Genomic DNA, 5,286 nt, shown 5'->3' with positions numbered 1-5,286 from the left:
AGAGAGAGAAAGAGAATATTTCATCCTTTAGCAAAGCTTTACTTTTTCAAATTTCCATACCCTTCTCAAACAGTGTGGCCAACCATGGGCCAAGTGTTCAAATACTTGGGCCAATGATCTGGGGACAGTTTGCTTTTAAACAACCATATACTGGACGCTGTCTCCCATAGGATTCTAGCTATGTCATGATGCTGACATGTGACAAAGGTTTTCCTGGAGAGATGAAATATACAAGTTTACTCACCCCAGATATGGAACCCATGGCAGACCAAAGTACAGATACCACCAAAGTCTAATATTGTGAACCAATAAATTTTATTGTAGTAACTACAGAAATGTGGGCAAACAGATATAATACAAAGATAGCTACATCACTAAAGCCCATCCCATCAAGGATGGGAGATCATAAAATCTGAAATGCTGGAGCACATGCACAGCCTGCATACAACACAACATATTGGGGAGTCTCCTTTCCATGCAACATAGTTGGTCCTAACCTCTTTCAGGCATCTTGTTTGATTTATGCTTCTCGAAGCAGCAGACCTGGTGTCAAATCATTCTTCAGGTTCTCTTGTCTGAGAGTGACTCTTAATAACATCTTACTGTGTATTTTTTTTTTATTTTTTGCATACATTACATCCTGACTGAAGTTTACCCTACCTCTACTCCTCACAGCACCCTTCTACATCTCCCTTCTTCCCTAAATTCAATATACCTCCATTTTCTTTCAAAAGAAGAGCTGGCCTCTCAGAGATATCATCTGATCATGACATAGCAAGTTGCAATATGACAAGACTGTGTAGATATGTTTAAATTTATATCAGCATGGCCTCTAGAAGAAGCACAGACCAACGACTCTCAAACATCCCTGAGATGCAGCACAGCCCATAGAAATCAAGATAGATATAGGTGGCCACATAGACCATTGAATTTTCCAGGGCCTCCAGTGGTAACATGGACAACAGACATCAACACAGCCCTTGGGCATAAAACAAACCATGGAGACTATCATGATTCTCACAGAAGTGGACTGTAATGACACCTGAGGCCATTTTGATTTTCCATGGTCCATACTACAACTGAGGAGCATGTTTGAGTCCTTGATCCTGTTGCAGCTGGAGGCTCATGTTAAGACTGAAGGCCATGTGGATGTCCATTATCTATGCTGCCATCTGAAAACATGTTGTGGTCAGAGGGCCAAGCTGCCACCACGAGCCATGTTGATGTGTATGGCCTGGGATGCTTCTTGAGTCCCTGTTGATATCTGAGGTATATGTTTCTGACAGTATCCATGTTGTTGTCCATGGCCTTGCTGCTTCAAGGGTAGTATTGATGTCCATTGCCTATGTTATCACCAAAGACTATGGGGATGTCCATTGTCTGTGGTACCACCTGAAAACATGCTGATGTCCATGGACTGTGCTGCCACCAGAAACCATGTGGAAGTCTATGATCCATGATGCCACTGGATATGAAGGGCAAGGAAGCTTCTTTTGCAGTGGTATCAGTGACTGTAGACTTACAGTGGAAAATAAGAGACAGAGGAAGATTCTGTGTCAAATTCTCTTCCACATCCCAAACTCCAAATGGAACATTTTAGATAGAAAGCCATAAAAACAATCTTAAAAATAGTAGTGGGAATGCTGAGGTACAGCTCTTCACAGTTGACAGATTTCTGTGAGAAGCAGGGGTAGGAGTAGGGAAGGACTCAGTTTTCTGTGAGGCGCTGAACACTGGGAGTTTGATCATACTCCCCTGAGTATATTAGCAACACAAATTTAATTTGATATTGTTTCCTTTTCTCTTATTTTATTTTTGTTTGGTATTGAAGAGGATCAAAGGTGTTTGGGTAGACAAAAAGAAAGGACTGGGAATTGAATCTGACTGGGGTATATTAATTGATTTCCAAATAAACAATAAAATGTTATATTAGAACAGAGTCAGAAATACTCTGTACTTCCCCTTTTTGGTGTGTCACAAGAACACTAACCATAACAAATATGCAGTTGACCCATACAGGGTTCAAGATTTTTGCTTCTGTTTCTCTGAGCCCATCTGTGTCTTGTTCAGTTGCTTCTGTGGTCTGTGTTCTCCTGGTGTCTTCAATCTCTTGGTTCCTAGAATCCTTCTTCCCCTCCTTAGGGTTCCATGGGCTTTGCCTAGTGGTTGGCTGCTAGATGATGCTTGTCTGATGAAAATGGAGCTAGGCACCTATCTATGAGCATAGCACAATATTATAAGTTATCATTTCATTGACTTGTAATACCCATTCTACAGCTGTACCACATTTTCTTTATCTGTTCTTTGGCTGAGGGCAATCTATGTTGTTTTCAGTTTCTGACTATCGTGGGTAAAGCTGCTATGAATGTAATTGAGCAAATGACCTTATGGTTGTTTGGAGTGTACTTTCAGTATATGCCTAGGTTTGGTATAGCTGGGCATTGAGGTATATCAACTCCCTATTTTCTGAGGAGCAGCCATATTGATTTTTGAAGTGGCTTTACAAGTTTTATTCCAACCAGCAATGGAAGAATGTTACCTTTGCTCCACATCCTTGCCAACATGAGCTCTCACTTGAGTTTTTGATCTTAGCCATTCTTACATGTGTAAGATGGAATTTCTGAGTCCTTTTGATTTGCATTCCCCTGATGGCTAAGTGTACTAAACATTTTTGTAAGTGATTCTTGGCTCTTAGAGATTCCACTGTCAAGATTTTCTCTGTTTAGCTCTGTAGCGCATTGTTTAAATTGGGTTACTTGGTTTGATAATATGTAAATACTTGAGTTGTTTATATAGATTGAATATTTGCCCTCTGTTAAATATTAGGTAGGTGAGGCATTTCCCATTCTGTATGCTCTAAGTTTGGTCTTTTGATAGTGTCCCTTATTTTACAGAAGCTTTTAAGTTTCATAAGGTCCCATTTATTAATTATTGTTCTTATTGCCTAAGCTGTTAGTGTACTGTTTAGGATATTGCCTCCTTTTGGCAATGTGTTCAAAGTTATTCCCCCAAATTCTCCACTATTTTTTAGTATAGCTGGTTTTATGTTGATATCCTTGACCAACATGGGCAAGAGGTTTATGCAGGTGCAAATTCATGGCTTCTTTATCAAAAACCAGGTGTTCATAAGTGTTTGAATGACTAGGAATTTTCTTAGGTTCCATTGATTTATCTGTCTGTGTTCATGCCAATGCAATGTGCTTTTCATTATTATAGTTCTGTAGTTTAACTTGAAGTTGGGGATAGTTATACATCCAAAATCTCTTTTTTTAAAAAAATTAATCATTTTATTCATTTACATTTCAAAGGATATTCCCCTTCTCTATTACCCCTCCACAACCTCCCTCCCATACCATACATCCTCACTTTCTCCTCTTTGACTCTATGAGGGTGCACTTCTACCCACCCACTCACTTCCACATCACACCTCTAGCATCATCTATGCTGGGGCATTAAGTACCCCTTCCTTCCCTTTGATGTCAGATAAGACCATCCTCTGCTACATATGTGTGTGGAGTCCTGGTTTCCTCCATGTATAATCTTTGGTTGGTGGTTTAGTCCCTGGGAGGTCCAGTTAGTTGATATTGTTTTTTGTATGGAGTTGCAATCCTATTCAGCTCCTTCAGTCCTTCCCTTAGCTTCTTCACTGGGGCCCCCTGGCTCAGTATGATGGTTGGCTATGAATATGTGCATCTGTATTGGTCAGGTGCTGGTAAAACCTCTCAGGAAACAGCCATATGAGGCTCATGTCAGCAAACACTTGTGGGCATCAGCAATAGTGTGAGAGTTTGGTGTCTGCAGATGGAATGGATCCCTAGGTGGGGCTGTCCCTGGATGGACTTTGCTCCAGTTCCTGTTCCACTTTTTGTCCCATTCCTTTCCTCAGGCTCCTCTCCATTTCCATCCCTGTAATTCTTTCAGACAGGAACAATTATGGGTCAGAGATATGAGTATAGGATAAACCCCCTCCCTCATTTGATGCCTTGTCTTCCTGCTGGAGGTGGGCTCTATAAGTTCCCTCTCCCTACTGTTGAACATTTCATCTAAGGTCCCTCCCTTTGAGTCCTGACAGTCTCTCACCTCCCAGATCTCTGGTGCATTCCGGAGGGTCCCCCAATGTCTGACCTCTTGAGGTTGCCTGTTTCCATTCTTTCTGCTGGCATTCAGGGCTTCAGTCCTTTCCACTATTGCTCTGTAGTACAGCTTGAGGTCAGGATGGTGATTGCCCCAAAAGTTCTTTTATAGTTGAAAATAGTTTTCACTATCTTGGGTTTTTTCTTATTCCAGATGAATTTGTGAATTACTTTTTCTAACACTATGAAAAAATGTGTTGGAATTTGATGGGGATTGCATTGAATCTGCACATTGCTTTTGGCAAGATGGCCATTTTACTATATTAATCCTGCCAGTCTGTGAGCATGTGAGATCTTTCCATCTTCTGAGGTCTTCTTTCAATTTCTTTCTTCAGAGAATGAAAGTTCTTGTTGTACAGATCTTTCACTTGTTTGGTTAGAGTTGCACCAAGATATTTTGTATTGTTTGTGACTATTGTTAAGGGTATTCTTTCCCTAATCTCTGAAGAAAGAAATAGAAGAAGTAAAATAACTTCTGGGGGAATCAGCATCCTGGACCTCAAACTGTACTAAAGAGCAATATCAATAAAAACTGCATGGTATTCATACAGTAACAGATAGGTAGATCAGTGGAATAGAATTGAAGACCCAAAAATGAACCCACACACATACAGTCACTTTATCTAAGGAGTGAAATTCATCCAGTGGAAAAACAACAGCATTTTCAAAAAATGGTACTGGTTCAACTGGCGGTTAAGATGTATTTGTATTTTGGTTTTCTATATGAAGTTGACTATTGTCCTTTCAAGTTATTTAAAATACTGTATTTGAATTTTGATGATTGCACTGATTCTGTAGATTGCTTTTATTATGGTGGCCATTTTTCTTTGTTAATCCTGTTGATTAATGATCATAGAAGATCTTTCTATCTTCTGATAGCTCCTTCAATTTCTTTGTTCAGACATTTGAATTTTTTGGCATATTTTCACTGCCTTTGTTACAATTACCTAAATATTTTATAATATTTCTGGGTTTTGTGAAGGTAGTGGTTTCCATGATTTATTTATCAGTTCATTTGACATTTGTGTATGAGAGTAGTTATGAGTGTGTGTGTGTGTGTGTGTGTGTGTGGAGGGGGGTGGGTGTGCATGAGCATGTAATCCTTTATCCAGCCATTTCCTTAAAGGTACTGATGTGTAGGATTTCCTTGGTA

Source organism: Mastomys coucha, chromosome X, assembly GCF_008632895.1.
Source record: "Mastomys coucha isolate ucsf_1 chromosome X, UCSF_Mcou_1, whole genome shotgun sequence".
Taxonomy (NCBI): Eukaryota; Metazoa; Chordata; class Mammalia; order Rodentia; family Muridae; genus Mastomys; species Mastomys coucha.
This window is presented reverse-complemented; position numbering follows the sequence as displayed.